The following is a 20,634-nucleotide window of genomic DNA, read 5'->3' as shown; positions in this document are numbered from 1 at the left end:
TGACATATGTATCTTGTTAACATTTGTAAAGAAAACGAATATTAAATCTTTGTCCTGTATGAGATATTTGTAGCATTTAAAATTATGCTGCTAGTTTTAATTATTCATAACTCCCAGAATATTAATACATAAATGTAGCCAGTAATATGAAAATATGATATGTATTTCCGTCTAATTATGCAGTTGAATTTTAATATTTAGATAAAAATCTTGCCTCGCATTTATATCACGCGATAAAATCATAGATAATAGTTATACGCATTTTTTATTTCCTATGTAAGTGATTCAAATAACATTTTTTTTTATAATAAATTTATTAAACATATTTTTTTCTGTATCGATTTTTTAATATTAAATTTTTAATTTTTGGATAATTTTAATTAATTGAATTTGATAAAATTTTTATTTTAAATAAGAAAATAAAATAAAAATTATATGATTAACATTTTCCGTCAAAATACAAAAGTAAAACCAGAATAATTAAAATGAACATTGAACAAATAGCGTGTGTCAGATGTCATGCGAATAATGAAACGTTACACTTGCAGCTACAAGTTGTTACAATATTTCGCGAAGCTAAATTGAGTTGTTGCTACCCCGAACACGTTAAACGTTTCTCATGATAAAAGATCATGGATTTCAGCTCTCGAATTTTTATCGACACGTACTATGATATACGTGTCAATGAAAGATCGACAAAAGGAAAAAAAAATATATATTCTCAGTGGATCAACCATCTTTCTATTGTCTATAAATTTTTTTTCTCTAATTTTCAAGATCGCTACATTAATACAATACATTTAATGTCATATGCTTATATGTTCAATTGTGCAGGGCACTTGCCTGTATTGTTTAAAAATTAAATCTGTATCATTTCTTCAAAATAAATTATAAAAAATACTGGCTACATATATATATCTAATGTTATAATTAATTCACATATTCTTTTTATAAATTTTATGTTCAGGAAAATTATTGAGGTAGTCGCTCTCATCCGTTTCCTGATATTGCCTGTTGCCAGCATCTCTCTTTGCCGGGAATATAAAATATTTATGTAGACGTGCCTCTATTGCGGAAGAGAGAAATTTGAAATTTTACTATCGAAACCGGTAGATACATTGGTTCTTGCAAACTGAAATATCTACATATCCACTTCCTGCCAGATACAGCAGCATATATTATATATCAAATCTCGCAAAACAAAAAGGGATGAATGTCATAGTAGTAGTGTATTTCAATCGTTATACAATTGGTTACAAACAATATGGTATGCAGTTGACAATGAATGTATAAACGGACGCTGCAATTTCCCTTCAACTTTTGTATAATTACGTTTGCTCTGCATTAATTAATAATGTTTAGAAAAAGCTACTTTATATATGGCTTTATAAACATGATTCGGAAAACCAAACATAAATTTTAGATGCAACTCAATCTATTTACAAGCATGACGTAATATATTTCATTATATTTCTTAAATATGCTATATTGTTGAGATTACATTTATTGTTATACGGATAACATGTTATCTTGGTGGATAATTTCTATTGTAGGATAGGGTCATTTTATAGAATTAATATCAAATCTAATTTAGCTCTCTATTTTCCATGTTATTATATTATACTCGTAATTAATACATGAATACCATCGTACTTATAACAATAATGTCGCAAGTGGAAGTTTATTTGTCATGTGTGTGGAATTACATTTTATCGGTGTTTCAATTCTCATTCATGGGCAAAGATCAAACTTATTTTCATGCGGATAATTGTCTACATGTATAATAATGCGCGGATATATAGTTGGTTCATACAAATTAATAATAATCACTTCCAAATGAATATTAGTCGATATTATATTGACATACACTCGCAGTCGTCATTTTATACACGGGATCATCATTCCAAAAATGCAATTGGCTTTAGCGTTGATATAGAGCCCGATTGGAATCGTTAAATCTCGCGCAAAAACGATAATCAAATTCATTTCGTCAAATAAATTTTCCAAATTACTTTTGTACGTCAGTCGTCATGACATTTAAAGTTTTAATTCAATTAGTTTGAGATATTCCTTCAAAGGCCAAAAATAATGTATATATTTTGCTCAACAACCGAGCCCCCAACATATCAGAGATTAATAACTAGCTGTGACCAACTATACAATTTATTTTATACCTCTCTCTTTCTCTCTCTCTTTCTTTCTCTCTTTCTCTTTCCGTTGCAATACAAAGCATATTTGTATAGCGGCGCGGTAGCAGCGGAACAAGATTGCTGGATAACAAAACATTCGATCGTGAATATATTTAATTAAATCGATATTATGTATGCCAACATCGATCTTTGTGTGCATATTTGAATAGATACTATTCGTAATATTCTCACGGGACATGCAAATAAAGGCACGGTCCATTTGACTTTGTCCAAATCCTGTCCCATAGATACGTACGAGAGGATGTATCTGACGGAAAGCGTGTCGTCGAAAGCTTAATCCCAGACAGGTTGCATCTCTAATCTGCAACCTCCCTTGATTCTCTGTTATTAAGCGTCTACTTGGAAGATTGCTTCCCCGCTAGAACTCGTCGTTACAAGTGGATCGCGTTATTTGTAACAGTTTTCGCCGATGTCGAGCGGAAAAACTGACGGGGAAAAGGAATGAGCGAACGAGAGACAGAATCGATTGAGTGGTATCGAGTAAGAAAGAGATGACATAGATCACGGCCAAGTATGCTAGTGCACTGCCTCCTTTCTGGCTCGGCGCGGGGTTCAACGATGCATTAGGTCGAAAAAAAAAAAAAAAAAAAAAGGATAGGATCGGAACTGTATCGTGAAAAAGAAGGGGCCTCGGTGTCGCAACGAGGGATTGAGCTGAACGAAGAAAGGAGTGACGGAGGAAGTGAGAAAGGAAGAGAGAGAGACTCGTATGAGAGAGAAAGGATCGCGTTGAAAGAGGATCGAAGAAAAGCACGGAGACTGCGTGAGAGCGGGAAAAGCGTAGCTGTTGGGGGCGGCAGCGGAAAAGCGATGGAACGAGGGTGGCAGAGAGACAGAGAGGGGGAGGGGATCGGACAGAGACAGAAGACGGAGGGTTCGTTTGCCGAGCTCAGTTACACCGCGCCCCTTGCGATGAGCGTTACACTACACGGGTGAGATCGTTGTGTCTTCCCGAGAAAGAGAGAGATCACTTTTCTCTCTTTCATTATAGCTTTCCTCCTTTTTTTCGCGATGGTGAAAATAGCGTAAGCGGATGCGAGGAAAAGTTAGGGAAAAAATTTGCCTAAGAAAACAGATAGCATGTTGGAGAGATGTGCACGTGTCTCTCTATCGAAGAATTAACACTCGACGTTATCAATGCTCGCGATGGTGTCATTATCTAAAATCTCACCGTCGATCAAGAACGTTGGATGTGATTTATTGAGTCACGAATGAATATTTAAAAAAAAGGAAACATAAAAAATTGTGAGGCACAGCTGGTCTTCACGCGTGGAAAAGTGTTTATTATGAGAGCGAACTATTCGGGAAACGACGCGACATACACGTACATTGATGGATTATATTTTTTCGGATTTATGTATAATACAAATAATGTGATTTCTAATTAATCGGATAGTGATGGAGTGACGCCCATATTTGTTTGTTCGAGAAACATTCATTGATATCTTAATCAAAATAATTCGATTATATAAATTATCATAAATCGTCATTTACAAAAAGAGACTTGGACACCTACTTGTTCGGATTTGAAGCTGATTGAAATTATCGAGACCGGAAGAATGCTCGCAATGATGTAGAAGCGCGGTGTGGCAAAGTTTTAATAGATAAAATACTTTCGGAAGAAAATATGAACATGATTGAGTGATCGATACGTGATTTCGTTTAAAAAGTTTGCCGGTTGCGAATAGGAAGGTACGAAGTAGCCGAAACTTTCAGAAACTTTCACAACTCTTCATTGGTCATTTAAATTTGAATCGGATGAAGCAAAATTAAAGAGCAGTTCAATCTTCAGATCAACTGTCAAAGGTAAATAGTTCATATATTATGCATGATTTTCAAAGAGCTATGTAAATGATTTCTTTTTTTATTATTTTTTATCATCCTACTATGAAAAGACCAATTATTTTGTAATTATTGCAATACTTGTATATTTTGAAAATTAATATTTGTTATAATATATATAACAATATTTTCATTGTAATATTTTTTGCTGAAATAAATTCTTTTTACGCGATTTTATATAAATAGCGATTGTGATCTAATATACACAAAATATTTACATTGCACAAAATGTATATAACCGTATCGATGGATACAGTTTTGTCCAGAATGAAAATTATGAATAAGTCGTCAAAGAGATTCAAATCATGTAAAAATTATATACTATACACAAAAGAAGTCCATGTAAAAAATATATCACATATAAAAAATATATATACACATATTGTATGTATATATATCTTTGCTATATATGCAACGCTCTATTTTTAAGTTGACGTGTATCGAAAGATATCGAACGAAAAAAAAAACATTATCTTTTCTATCGAATGACGGAAAGAGCACGCTAAATTTCATACTTTCTCTGGCATTTTTCCTCGCCGCAGAAACTATAGTAAACTAGGTCAGAGCATAAAGAGCTCTGCATTTATTTACGAATTATGATTCCGCGAAGAAAGAATGACCGAATAAATCTAAGTTTTCTGGCACATTATACGCTGTATAAATTCGAGTTGATTATCCGCAAAAGGTGGCTCCACGAATCTCAAGAAACAGTATTTTCGGACAGTGAAGTAGCTTCGGTATGACGGACAAATTATTACGAACAATCAATTGTACGCTCCGCGAGAGCCAACAAGAGCAGAGAGGAAATCGAGAACGGGAAGCTCAAGCGAGCTTTTAACTATCCGCACGAAAATGTCGCAGCCGCTGGAATCTATTCGAACTTGCTCGATTTAGGAGGCCAGGTCCAGATACATTCGAGCATTTTCTGACTGTTGTAAAGAGAATAAGTCCCCGTGTATTAGACAGTTGTGTACGTTCCACTATTGAATCGTCTAGGTCATACCAAAATCGATAGAGAAACTTGAACTCGATCATCGCCGATTTTATCTCAGATTGCCGATTTCCGCCTATTAAACACGTCATTTTACGCCCTTGAAGTCGAATTACGACGATATAAACGGAGAATAGAGAGAAAGAGATAATCAGAGGGAGAAAAATAATCCTTTTGAGATGTAATTTAATTCTTCCAATATTATATATACTTTTGATAGTTTATAATCTAATGTAATTTTTACAATTTACTCTGTATATTTCATTATAATGATAAAAAGATGTAACACAAAACAAAGTAAAAATAATGCGATTATTACCTGATAACATAATTATCAATTCTAAGCATTTTTAACGCCAATGTTTAGCCAGAAATTTTGCTTGTATTTTTTCTTTAACGGCGCGCTCGGTCGAATAGTGTATCTTAATTATAAACAAAGTAAAATAGTTGAAACTAGGTATTTTATTAGCGGGTTTCTAGCAATTTTTTTCGTGACAAGCGGAAGAGATGCCACCAAACTGCAAAAATCCGCTGGGTTTTTCGCTTTTTGTCAAAAGATTGGATGATTAATCATGCTGTCCTATATCCTCTTGTGCCTTTTGGCCTGTATGCGTGTCTATATATATATATATATATGCAATATGCAATAATTTCCATGCGCATATGTGTCACTCGGGCCGTATACCTTTTAGGTAAACGAGAATTCATCAATGTCTAAAGCTAGAGTGAAGCCTTCCCGAGTGATTGACCGCAGCTAGGACCTGTCATTCCGTGTTGTTTCACTATCAAGTCTAATATTTCTAATCTAGCGGGGTGTCCAATATTTCAGGGACATTTCTAGTTGCTTCATATAATGATTAGCGATAAGAATAAATTGCCATCATCTCATGATAATTTCTCGTTTTTGTTTTTTTTTTGTTTTTTTTTTTTTTTTAAGAAAAAAGAATTTTATATTTAATTATAAGTTTATTGAGTTATTCTTCCATTTTTTATATATTCACAAATTTTCATTCATGCTTTTAGCCTGTCAATCAATATTTTTCTAACAAGTTTGTGACTTTAACTTGTCACGCTGCATCATGAAACTCTAATCACTCTAATGAAAAAGCTAATATTTGTCTTCGATAAATTGATGGTCTTTTAGAAATTGATTTAATTATCACATTATATAATAGAATTTTTAAAAGTACAAGCAAGATATTAGCAGATTAATTTTATCGATATCGAAGAACGATTACGTCGTCTCCCTTTAATACGATGCAATTTATAGCCTTACATAAGCGTATCAGGTTTACCCGACACATCAACACTCTGACCTCGTTCAACCGTTTAATCCACACGAGATACGTACGTATGATTAGACAATTCGACGGAAACGGAGAAGCATTGGATATCCCAACGCTTATCCCGCTCGCTCCACCACCTCCGCAATTCACGTTAGCCGCGTAGACCGAATGCGACCACGGGATGGTCGGCGAGCTTATGAGCTTTTCAACGGGCTCGTCGAACAAGAACGACATAGCCAGCAGGCATATATGTATCGCGGTCGATTAATTCTCCATGTCCCCTCTTACCGCTTGCCGATCCCGTGAATGAGCGCTACCGCGTAATGTCGTACGGTGTTTAAGCGAAGGCGCGCACGTATATTTCACGCGCGATTGCTGCAGCTGATTGTCTATTTTCCGCGCATCGCGACATCGTATTTAAACATCTATTCTAAGAGGAATACGTTTCCGCGCACGATCTGGAAATGTTACGATGCACGACATTTGGGGTGTTGTTCAAGAACGAGCTCTCTCTCTCTCTCTCTCTCTCTCTCGAATTTGCGCGAGGATAATCTACGTCGTCGGAGCATCCGCGAAGACGTAGCGTCGTAATCGTAACTCGGCTGAAATTAATTGTGTCGATTCACTTTTAATTTGTATGCAGTAGCTGATGACTCGTAGCGAGCGAGATCCGGCAGTTCGCTTATAACAATTCGGTCTCATTACAGAGTTTTATATATCAGCGCCGCTACATTTCACGTTGCGTTCGTTGAAAAGATTAGATGATTGAGTTATTAAAAGGACATTTTTGCGCAACGTGTACGATCGCATAAATTTAATAATGTCAAAAATTGGAGAGAGGAAACAATATGTATCTAACAAACTCTATTACATTAAAATTATAATACGCTTGTTTGATTGGCGTTTGTTGGAGACGGTGTACCCTATAGCGAGTTAATCATATATTGGGTAGACATAGTGAGCGTGAAATATGGGAAACAGATAGTGATTAAATATAGATATAATTAGGTGTAATCGACCGAACGCTCGTATAAAATGACCATCGGCTATGATTGTCCTGGAAAATATACGCTATATCGCTAACAATAAATCGCTATATAAATTACAAAGCAAAAAACCAGAGGTACTTCTATTTTCATGTAACAATCCATCTTGCGTACATTCGCATTCTCTTTAATATTTGCAATGCGCCAAATTTCGCGCTCGGAAGTAATCGCTTTGTGACGCAGGGATCGATCGTGTTCCGCCGACAGATTTTGGCATTGCTTGTGCGCGAAAAAAGAAAAAAGAAAAAAAAAAAAATTGACAGCGTTGAAACTTGCACGTTTTTTACGGCAATTGTGTAACGTGAAATAGCTTCTCGAAATTACTTTCTCGTGACGCGCGCAATCTGGAATATTGTCCACTTTTCTCTTAACACACAAATATAGTTTTTGCATCTCTATAAAAGTTCAATCAGCGGAATAACCGGATTATATGCCCCGTCGTTCATCCATATTTCGATATTACTTCGTGATGAATATTTCCTAAACCATACGGGACTCGAATATACTATATCGAAAAAAAACATATAAAATGTAATAACTATATCGAATCGGGAGAGAGAGGGAGAGAGAGAGTAGGAGGTCAGGGCAAAATAATTACATCGTGATGCACGCTAAGTTTAATCAATCATCGCGAACACCCTCTCTGTCTCTGTCTGTCTCTCTCTCTCTCTCTCTTTCTCTCTCTTTCTCTCTCTCCCTCTCGCATTTTGCCTCAAGGGAAACACAAAGATCCTGTAATTTAATGCAACGCCGCAGATTAGATTGTGCATACATTAACGAGCGTTCCCAGATAATTTTTAACTCCGCAGGATCCTCGTCGACGTAATCATTGAATCCATAATGAAATATCGCGAGTACACATTTTCCGTATTTATTCGCGTATGCGTCAATTAGGATTCTCGCTATTTCTCTGCGCATCAAACAAATTTTCTTTTCACTTCTCTATGCGGAAAATCTAAAATTAATAGATATCAGTTCTATTCATTTGTACGTTCACAATAATGTTCGTTTACGTTTCTTCCTACGGTATCCATTCCCAACAGGTTAATTTGCAAACAATTCGATACCCATCGAGGACGGAGAAGATGGAAAGGAGAATGGAGTTTTCTAAAAAAAAAAAAAAAATGTAACAGAAAAATTCATTTTCCATGCTGTTTGCCTTGAATCTTGGGCCTTGATTCCGAGCGTGTGGTGGTTGTTTTCTCCGCAATATGGGAGGAATAGCGACTCACGTACAAATCTCAGTGTCGCCGGGAAACGAGAACGACAAATGAATTTTAACATGAGTCTAGTTTTGTAATCCCGTTTAAAAGTTAATGAGAATAGAATCGCTGAAGATTGCTCTTAAATCTGTCCATCGCGCTAAGTTTATTACGATTTTATGTCAGATTTCTTAGTTGTGATAGTTCGTGTTGTGCAAGTTATCACTTTCTGCATAATTTTCTAATTTGCGCGATATTATCATAATCACGAAGAAAACGAATATTAAATGAGAAATGAGAGAGCTGAAAAATTTCACGAAACTGCTCTGTCTGCTCTTTCCTTTATTATTCATTTAATTGGCTACGTTTTTAAAATTAATTGATCACTATATACTGACGAATGTTTTACTTCATTTCTCTGCTTATATACATTAAATTAAATTCTATTTAATATATATCTGTGCAGGTTGTGTATAATTTTGAAGCACTCTGAGTTTGCATTCGCTTCGCCACAGAAGTAGTAATGCATGTGTGATTGTAAGTGACAACTTATCGATGCAAACTTGATGATGTGAATATTGAATGACATGTAGTGCATACATACCAAACGTAAATCAACATTGTGAATGTATTAATTATTCGCCCGCGAAACACAAGAGCGAGTTTCTAGAATCTGACACTCGTGGAGCTGCAACTGGTTAACATGTTCGAAGATTATTTCTGCAACAAAATATTACAATACAGATGCATCCGTAGTATTGCACGATTCACGCTTGCTCATTGAAATATTGAAAATTACAAAATATTTATATAATTATCTTAAGGGGTTATATCTTTGATCTAAAACTAGATCAAAATTAACGAATTTTTATCGTGGATAAAATTATGTTTTATTAAAAAATGAAGATACATGTCTTGTAGGGTAATCTTTAGAAAATATCTATTCAAAAATTTTAATAAAAAGATATCACAAAAATGTTATTTCCTGACAACTATTTTCCAGAATGGTATTTATAAAAACGACATTTAAAACAAAAAATAAAAATTTTTCGTTAAACTAGATGAATAAAACGAATACTTGTCATAGGATTTTTTTATTTATGGTTTAATTTTTTTTTACAAATAAAAGAAAACCGATTTTTAGATAGAAAATCAAATTTTTTGCTACAAATCGCTGCCATTTTTCAAAAAATCAATATTTTCAAGATCGGCTATAACATACACTAGTTTTATTCACTTAGTTTGAGAGAAAATATTTTTTTTCTCAGATGAAAAAAGGCGGAGATCTGATACCGCGAATGTCATTTTTAAAAACATTGTTCGAAAAAATAACCTTAATTTTTAATATTTTTATTAAAATTTTGGAGAGATATTTTCAAAAAATTACTGTACAAGACAAGTATTTCTATTTTTTAATGAAACATAATTTTACCCACAATAAAAATTTGTTAATTTTGACCTAGGTTTTAAGTCTGTCAAAGATATGTATTTCTTTAAAGAAATGTATATTATAACATTAATATTGTAAAAAAATTTTTATTTGCAATATTTACATGTTTATTTAAATAAACAAGTAGTTAATAAAGTAATGAAAGTTTCTTTTGAACGTTGATTCAAGAATATTTTGTTCTCACATTTTTACATCATTCAGTTGATAAGTCAATCTTGAAAAACTTAAAAGAAGGAAAAGAAACATCACACTGTGCGCAATCTCTCCGTCCGCATTCATATTTATTTGTAGATTATTAATTAAAAACATTCAAACAAGCGCTACCAATTCATGTTTTTGGCCGTTACATACAAAGCCATTGTAAATATATAAAAGATGAATCTTAATTATTTCGTAATATATTTTCATTAAAATTTATATAATTCTCTTTCGAACTGTATATCGGTCTCAAAGAGCTTTATGTTATTTCCATCGAGCCATCTTGGCATCTTTCCATGCCTTTTATTTTCGCGAATTTTTACAACGACGGAAGAGAGAACAGTCTCTTTCACGTCGAACTCATAATTCTTCCCGTGGTCACAAATACGTGCAGTGAAGCTTCATGCAACCGCGGCACAAGGCACGGCGTAAATTCGCAGTTACGCCTTTTTTTCCTCCACCTCGCAATAAGATGGTTAACGTTTAACGTAAGGCGCCACGGCGTATCAGGATTTTGTGAAAATTAACAGCGCCCGCGTGAAATTACGTGAGCATGAAAACGGAGAGTGGCTTGAACATATTTGCATAACCCTTTTATTTATGTTCGCGTGATGCAATGGCGACAATGCACGTTAAGGGAACGCACCAGTGCTGGAAAAAACACGTATTCCAGGACGGTACACATCAAGTTGGAAAAAAAAAATATATATATATACATAAATGGATCAGTAATTCCGTTTTCAAATAATACCCTTTGGGATCTACAAATAACATCGAATATAATAAATGCGAGATAAATTCTCCGATTTATTATTTCTCTTTTTGCATACATTGTTTTCATGTATGCAACAAAACGGCCTGAGTTTAAAGTATTCGTTTCACACGATTTTTTTTGCTGAAATTTGCTATATTTTTTTATTACAATATTTTGAAATAATAATGAGAGAGAAAGATGTTTATATGTATCTTAAATAATAAAAGAGAAAAACATTATTAAAATCTTTTTAGTTCTTTCGTCAATCAAATATAATTGCCAAGCAAAATTTCAAGATACGCAAATTGTGGAATCCTTAACGATATCACTTTAATTTCCCAAGTATTCCGGTACAAATTTCGGTTTAACAATTCATCAGAACATTGTTATCGATCGTTTTTTTAGCCGTAATGAATGATTAACAAGTTAAGAGTCGATTGAGAAGTCATTATCGTTAGATATGCTAATCGCGAAAGTGGAGACCACCGTGGACGTATCCTCGTCTTAAGTTTCCGGCAACATCCACTGAATTGCTAACTGTATCTGGCTATCGGCACGGGACGGGTGTCTGAGTAACTTTCGTTTCCAGCGTGCTCGCATAATTTTGCCATTGAACACGACTGGGGGGTACAGTGCGCGCCACATTTCGTGTCATCCCTTCACGAGGGGGAGCTCGTCTAGTTCCCCAAGCGACCCTGCTTCAACCTCCGGTTATCCGATCTTGTCGCATTCACCCGTGTTTTATCGTACACCCGTCTTCCATCCTCTCTCTCTCTCTCTCTCTCTCTCTCTCTCTCTATCTTTCCCTCTCTCTTTCTCATCAATGTGGTCTCTTGCGATCTCTTCTCGCGCGTCCGTGGCTCCCTTCGCTAGACCGGAATACAAATTACTTGGTAGCATGTCGCCTCAGAAGTAAAGTAGATAACGGCAATTAGAACATCATCCAGGACATGGAGTGGCATAAGTCGGAATCGTTTAATCCGACGACCCTTTTCTTGCGAACGGCTAAAACGCATTTGACGCGACGCGAAATTTCGTCGTTTGTGCATTAGCGATCGCATTAAACGTCGTCATGTCGATGATAACGATAATCAGCTCGACCTACATTCGCTGGTAACCTCGGGGTAAAGGGAGAGGGGGAGGAGGCGTTTAATACAAATCATTTATGCATTTATGCTAAAGCAATGTTCAAATACATATTCCGGAGAGAAAAAAATGTAAATCTTTGTTCCTTATCTTTAATTATTCATTTCAGAAAATTTGTCCCTCATCTTTTCGTTGTCCTATAACAAAATAGAGACCTCAGATTTTATTAACCGACGAATAAGCATAAGGAGAAAACAAAAACGCGATAATTTAACGATATAATATATTATAATTTGTAACAATAAAATAAATTGATAGAATCTATTATAACAAAGGACTATTTATTATTTCACAGCTAAAATTAAATAATAAAAATAATAATTAAAACCGCAGCGAAAAGAGATAAATGCACGAGTTTTTATTTCAATCAATCAGCTGATTCAAATTCGGGCGCGATTTATTTGATGAAGTTTATCTTAACGACAAAAGTCGAAGGAGAATATTAAAGAATTAATATATGCGTAAATTTAAACATTGAAGAGTAAACTTATTCATGGAAAGTCGTGCGTATGGAGTAAACAGCATGCTCTTTTATTATCTTTCTTCGGAAAATAAAATTACTCGAACAATTCTATAATTTCTTGAAATGCGTCGTAATCTCCTAAGCATTCAGATTTCTCTTAGAGACGCACTCTGTCGAACTTCATTGTTTGTGAAAGATAGTCTAACGTATCTAGATATTTACCGTAGGCACATATTAAAGTTTATTTCTTTAAAATGTGTAAAATGATTACCACAATCTATGTGTTTCAAAAAATTAAAAAGAATAATTTTTATTAAAGCATCGATAAAAGCGACTTACGAAGAAGAATAATTACAAAGAGTTAGTATATTGGCGACAGTACATTAAGCGTTCATTTATCATATTTATCGCATTTCTCACTCAACTGATAGCTAATTCTTTAGTCCCGTCGTGACTAATAATGCATGTTATTGGAATGTACATTGTCACGTAAGTTTGTAAGTTTGTCACGAAGTTATCCGCTAACACATTTATTGCATACGATTCGCAATAAATATTTCCATAAATGGTATACGGAATACAAACAAGCGGGTGGTGCATCGTTTTAAAAGTATCAGACAATTAAAATTCCAATTAGTCAATCTAAACCGATAGAAGATAATTTCGAAACTTTTTTACAACACGCAGACAATAAACATTTATATAGATTATAAAGAGAGAGAAATACGATGTACAAAGGAATGTACGAGAGAAAAAAAAAAAACGCAGCGCAAAATAATCGATACTCGGGAGTTGAAAGCGAGTGGAATCGCGTCACTTACGGTACGTACGAATTGATTTGGCCAGCGACGGGGAAAAGGTGTCACGCGAACACTGTCCGACTGAAGAGAAGTTTCAGGGAAAAGCGGATATCCGTGTCACGTATGCAACTAGTCGAATCGTTTACAGTAGAGTCTACTTGAAAATTGAACGGCTGCGCCTCGCATAAAGGCAGAGAAATGGGGAACTTTGCACGGGCAAACTCTATACGCGATCGCGGAGAGAGTTTCGTCGATAGTTTTGATTTTGCGGCACTCTGTGGTAACTAGCTTGTAAACGCAGCGACGCTCCTCGCACCACCATTCCTCGTTGTGCGAATAAAACTTTTGGGAGTGACGCCCTTTCTCTCGCGGACGACTTTTCCCGATCCGTCTACGTGTCGGGACACGTGATTTTCTTGGATAAACACAGCCAGTCAAACGGTTCTTCGGTCAAACGTCTCCCCCGACGGGTTCGTTCGATGCGTCTATTTGTCGTCGCCAAGAGTATCGTAGTATTACCCAAATACGAAGTTTATAAAGAAATGGAGGAATATCGATTGTCGTGTATTTGCAATTCATCTCGCAGAATCTTTAATCTATAACTGTCGCGTAAATATTTTCAACTACCATGCATTCGATTATATCGTCCGAAGAGACGAAAGAAAGCGAACACGGATGTTCACATCATATCGCGGGTGTATTCGTGGCGGTACGAATCGAGAAGAGGCGAACGAATATCCGGATAATGTCAATTCAGCTATAGGAAGGAGTCAGCTGTGAATTCATTGAATGGGATGCAGCAGGGTGCACCGGTGTGTGCATTTGGCCCTCGATTCGGGTGCCGACGTAGCTACTCTGTAGGACGAAATCGCTGAGCAAAGCGATACTAGAAGCGTAGGATTTGGACGAACGGTGGCGGATGTATCGACGGTCGACTTCATTGATTGAATACGTCTACTCTGCCCCAAGCGTTAAAGTCGAATGCGACGTGTAATGTCGTGGCAAGTGAATTCGCGAATCAAAGGTGCGCGGTAATGTGATTTAACGATCGACGAGTAATCGGATGATGTAGTAAATAGATATCACTTTTGTAAGGAGGAGGTAGAAAGCGAAGCGCTATTTTTAATCTACTTTGCATCGCAATACTATCATTTTCTGATTTATCTCTCTTTTTTTCTCTTTCTCTCTTTCTCTCTCTCTCTCTCTCTCTCTTTCTCTATTTGTGTAACGCGACAATCCCTCCAATTATCATAAAAAAAATTAATAAATTTACGACGGTTACCTCCGGCGAGCAAAACATTATTATAATTTCCAGAGAAACTCGTGCACGCGCAGCCCCGATGCATTCGAATAAAGTACCGAAAAATCGTGCGATTTTTCCTTTTTTTTTTCCTCTCGAATACGATTTTCCTCCGAACATTTTCATCGAGCGTGTTATGACAGCAGTACGAACATTTGCGTTCCGCGCGAGATACAACATGCGATTCCGCTAGCGAAAATTACATTATCACGGGTAGAGCTAAATATATATACACACACACACACATATATGTAGCTATAGCACGTAGGGACAAGTCTCATGTATGTACGCGTATAATAAGCACGATGCGCATTATGCGGCTCTAATACTGGAACCTGCCCGGCATACGTTTCTTTACACAAAATATATGTACACGCAAACGGAGCGGCGTTATACAATTTGCACATGCAGTCCGCAGTGCTAAACAATGCAGAAACGAGATTTCGTAGGGGATCCCGCATATTAATACCTAATTGTTCTTAGTACGCGGGCAAAGACCGCTCGCCGCATTCATTTTCCTCGTAAATCATTTTCACAACGCAAAATCGTGTCTCATATTGTATCGCGCGCGCGCACACACACATGCACGTATGATGAAGTTCTCTCATATATAAAAAACATATTTTCTCACGTTTGTAAATATTTTCCAACCTCGCGACAAACGCATTGACGCGAATTACGATTCGCAAACCGCACGAAGCACGAGAGTAGTCTCCCTCTTTCTAATTGGATTAAACATCGGTCCGAACGCCTTCGGAAGAGCGATTAGAGGATAATCGACGCCAGCGCGGGATATCCTCTTATTAGATTAGGCGCTAAATAGCGTTAGACGTTGTAATTTCCGACACTTATCGTAGAGTGTTCTACCTTGTAATAACCGAGTCTTTTCGTTACGTAAAATAATAGGAATATATATATATATATATATATATATATATATATATATATATATAAATATAAATATATATATATATATAATTCTTAGCATAATTTTTTGCTTGTTTTGAGAATTTTATTATTATCTCATAAATATCTCTGAAAATTTTAAATTTATTATTTATTTTAAATTTATAAAGATACTTAGTAACAAATGATGTCAATGGAATGATAGTTAAAGTTTATATTGAATGACTTTCTAATCGATGTAATAGCGACAGCTATTACATCGAGCCATTTCATGTATATTATTTTTCAATTGACGTTTGCATGAGAATGCAAAAGTGACACGATGCGATCCGGTTTGCAACACTCAGCCTCTCTTCTCTCAACCGCTCCTCTTAATGGCTATTATGTACGCATTTTTCATCTCATTTGTTCCACTTTCAATTCCATTCGGTCAACCCTGCGCTCGCGTATTTACCCAAGGTTTAGAGTTTCGGAAGTCCTATAATTACACAGGCAATTAACGTAGCCAAATCAATTTTTAATTATAAGGGGATTTTTTTAATAAAATTTAATTTTATTTATATTGTTATCATTTGCAGTCATTTTGCAGAAATTGTTTATTATAAGAAAAAAAAAAATAATTCTGCGTATCGAGATAGAAACAGATAGGAAATGTCAGGAATATTTATCAGGTTCATCAGCGCTTTCGAAAATGGAACTCGCATAAGTATCCCTTATTACTCGTAATCGTCCAATATTGCGCAGATTTTGCTTCGCCGCCATTTATCACGACATCGAGAGGACGCATTTGCTTTCACTTCTTCGCGGCATTAATTTTCCGATGGATTTTCGCGAGGCGAACGCTCTTGCACGAAGCACCGTAATTTCGCGTCGAACTGAAATCTCTCTGAAACGCGAAGTCCTCGTATAACCCGCGTACCATCAACCTCTGTGCCGACACTTTCTACATCGTCTAACCTTCCATTTTATCAGTCCACTTAACTACATGCCCTGCGCCTACGCACATAGGTACACATATAATATCCGCGTCAATTTGCGCGAACTTCATGAATACGTAAATGTATGTCACGTCACGTTTATGGACATATATCTCACGTGATATCCATCACAGCGGCAATCGGTTCAATAGGAGCGATTGAATGTCGCCGCGGCCTAATCGACCTAATCGCCAACTTCACCAACGCCCTCGACGTGTTTAGACATTTATCATAAATAGATCGCTCTTAATAATGATGATCCGATACGTCCGATAACATTATCAAGTGCTATAGATTTTTTAAAGTATTTAATCGTTGCATGTATAATTTGGCAATTAATATTATAAAAGAACACAATAATGATGATGATGATGATGAAGTCTATCGTAAATAGAATATATGCTATATTGTCGAAATGAATGTAAGTTAGAAATTCTGTCGATAAAGAATATAATAGGGAGGAAAATATAAAATGATAGATTTAAAAATTGTGTGTAACCAGAGCGTTCAAATCGTCTATCTTCAATCGTTCAGTAACAACGGCAAAGTGCCCGGATAACCCCGTTTCGCTATTGCCATTCGAATTCTGCTGCCTGCTCGTGAGTGATATTTTATCGAGATTCTACTTGTCGAGCCTCGTCTCGTGGCATTTCATTTCCATGGAAATAGATGTACGACCACTAACGGGCATCTGTCGTTTTAGTTTCAAAAGAATGATAGGAATCTGAACGATGTACTGTCAAATTGTATGGCTAGTAACTTCGATCAGATCGATTCAGTCGATGCATCTAAAGAAGGATGCTGATTAATATCTTGAAATAGATAATATGGATCATAAGAGATTGACAATTTTGTTACACTTTCTGACTCAAAATTTTGCTCCAATTTCCTACCTCAATTTTTTCATGTTTATGGATTGTAGAAAATATTTATAGATATTTATATTATAGATAATTTTTACATTAATATTTTTATATAGTATTATTATTTTTATGAGAATGTGAAGATTATTATTATATATATACATATATAAATTTTTTAAAGAGAAATTTTTAACAAAATTATAGATTAAATAATTTAAAATGAGAAGATAATTTGACAGTTTGAAGTAGATGTTAGATTGAAAATTAAAATAAGAGAAAAATTGGATTATCGTTTGTTCTATTTCAATATCAATTTTACTTATTACATTATCAGCGAGTGATTGATAATGGGAAGATATTATAATATCTGTGTCAACAATTTTGCAGTGATTTTTACTGCGGTGACACAAGTACGAAATGTACGGGATAATTAGAAAAACTGGGGCAATACTGTCGTAAAACGGAGAACTCGTTAAGCACAAATATTAAATTTTACTTGGACTGGATCGACGCCAGTATTTAAACGCACATCGTTGCCCACAAAGCGCCACCACGCCTACCCATTTCCATTCTGCTCTAGGGCAATTCTACAATGAGTTTGACGCACACATATCGGAGGAATACATTTTCCACTGTACATGACGATAACGCCGCGTCGAAAAATTGAGCGCATATGCATATGCAAAAATTGAGTATTTAGGGACGCGTGATATTTACTTTCGCGAGTATTTATGTAACTTATAAAAAAAATTCTCATGCCTGTGCATATTTTCTAAATATTTCTACGTGCGTATAAATTGTTTAAAAAAGATACATATCTCAATGTACAAGCATCTATTACATATCGAGATAGATATATATCTTTTTTTTATATTATTATAACACTGCTTATATAAAATAAAATTGCTCATATAAAACTGCTCATATAAAATAAACTGCTGATCCGTTGCGGAACTTACATCAATCTATCGTCAGCTTGTGCGCCGCGCGATCTTCGCAACACGACTTCCAGACAATACGGCGACATTTGTGTACGTAAGTAGCGTACCATAATTTATTTTAAGTAGGCGATCTCTTCCCTCCCGAAACAATGAGGGGTATACGGCGAGAGTGTGCGGTAACTGGATTCGCTACTTCAAGCTTCGCGAAACCTCCGCAAGCTCGAAAGCTTGCGATCTCGAGACTAGGTAAAACTTGAGAAACATACACACACACACACACTTTCACCCGCACGCAGTTGTATACACTTATATGTGGGAGGGGGGAGAGAGGGTAGACTCTTTTATATATGCCCGCATAAGTGTACGTTAGTGCTGAAATACCCCGCGCACGTGTATGTAGTTACCTATACGTGCGCCTTGAATCAAACATTCATTCGACTGGTAGCACGAAATGGAGTCTCAGCTTCAAGCACGCCGGGGTACTGAGTGGTGCCGAGGCATTTACCGATCTTTTCGCCAACTATTTTGCGCTCGCTCGGAATTCACGAGAATCCGGATCGGGCACTTCAACGGGAGTCGATCGGCCGATCTTCGCCGAGTAGCTTCTATCGGATATTCTTACGTGTGTGCATACTTGTATATATGTGTGTGTGCATGTGCAAGTACAGTTGTTGCTTTAGTCGTTCTTTCTTCTCCCGTCTCTTGTATATCACCTCATCTCCGCCCCGCGTCGTATTAACGATGTCCGTATATAAAATAGAAGAGAGAGAGAGAGAGAGAGAGAGAGAGAGAGAGAGTGAGAGAGAGTCAGAAAATTTATATATATATATAAAGTAACTCTCTCTCTCTCTCTCTCTCTCTCTCTCTATATATATATATATATATATATATATATATATATATATAGAGAGAGAAAGAGAGAAGTGGAACGCGATGTGCGATGTATTTTATTAGATGAACAGTTTACAATTACAAATGAGACAAATTTATGGTCATCACGTGAAATGTCTCGGTTAATAAATATACTTTATTCATTACACGATCTATTTTCGGGAGGTGATCCTTTTCAGTATTCGCTGATGCACGTGAATACATGAGCGACGAGTGCATTAGTATAATTTATAATTTTGGCCGCTTTTCCGAGAAGTCTGCCGGAACGCAAGCACTCAGATGAAAGATACTAACAAACTGCGATGTGTTGACAAGAAATTTACTGAAGATATTTATAATAATGTTGTCAAACATTTAAAAGATACTCTGTGTATTTTGTCAGGTATTTATGGGGAATGTATGCGTATAAAGATGCCATTGAGCGCCAAGTTAGATACAAACAAATTATTTCTTATTTTTTTTCAACTCTTTCATCCTTGTCAAAAACAATAGGGAGAAGCGAAAGAGATAAAGAAGAATTTCTGTTGCTTAATCTTCCCCTCTTGTTAACGGCAGAAATTAGCACGAATTATTAGAATCGCATTATCTGACGATTCCGATTCTGATTGTCATTGACTTTCGCGGCTTTCCTCGACTTCCAACAATATCATTTTAAGGTCCGCCCGCAGATATTTGCAAAATGCGAGTCGGCGAATCCACGAATACGTGATACTGTTTCATGGAAACGAGCTGCGAGCTCGCGACCGCGACCCAGCTTTCTCTGCCGTGTCGCCGGAGGGGTGGAATAGCATCGCGTATGCAATAAAAGCACGTCCAATACGTTTAAAACGCGACCCCGTTGTTCATACGCAGACTTTTTCGTGTTCACCGTCCTGCATATATCCCAAATATCTCTGTCTGCCGAACTTAAAGTACTAATTTTGCTAGAAACTTTCAGCCAATCATTTTCGTCCAGCATACAAGACGATACTCATCAACCTATCGTGTCGGTCATTAATATATAATTAGCATTTAATTTTAATATTATTATAATATTTAATATGTAGGATCGATAAAATCGTTAAATTTGTTAAAATATCAAGAATTAATAGAATTGAAAAGTATCGCCGTGTAAACTTTTGAACATTGCTGATTAAACTACAGCAGTTTCCATATCACTGGAATATCGTAGTCGTGGATCTGGTAACTGACCTAAAAACGCCATGGTGTAAATCCTGTGCGACCCACACAGGAAAATTAAGTCTGCAATATTAATTCTGGAGGAGCGACAACATCCTCCATTATCCTCTTCATATAAACATTTAGTTTTTTTTAGCCTTTTTTCTTGCTTTACGATACATTGCATTATTGATCTCTTAATGATACGCG

The 20,634-nt window shown here is 36.0% G+C and overlaps 1 protein-coding gene across 3 annotated transcripts in view; it reads left to right on the top strand.

Annotated features, from left to right (window-relative positions):
• Positions 1 to 20,634, top strand: part of LOC126848721 (obscurin-like) — a 150,920-nt gene that overhangs the window by 23,192 nt on the left and 107,094 nt on the right. For 2 of the 3 annotated variants that reach the window (XM_050589830.1, XM_050589828.1), the window contains exon 1: positions 2,635 to 4,016. The exons of the other annotated variant lie outside the window; for it this stretch is intronic. The gene's annotated coding sequence lies outside the window, so the exon portion shown is untranslated. Of the gene's footprint in view, positions 1 to 2,634; positions 4,017 to 20,634 lie in introns of those variants that run through there. 3 annotated transcript variants of the gene reach the window in all.

This window comes from Cataglyphis hispanica, chromosome 4, assembly GCF_021464435.1.
Source record: "Cataglyphis hispanica isolate Lineage 1 chromosome 4, ULB_Chis1_1.0, whole genome shotgun sequence".
NCBI classification, from domain to species: Eukaryota; Metazoa; Arthropoda; class Insecta; order Hymenoptera; family Formicidae; genus Cataglyphis; species Cataglyphis hispanica.
The sequence above is the reverse complement of the archived record's forward strand: the minus strand, read 5'-3'. Positions and strand labels throughout refer to the sequence as shown.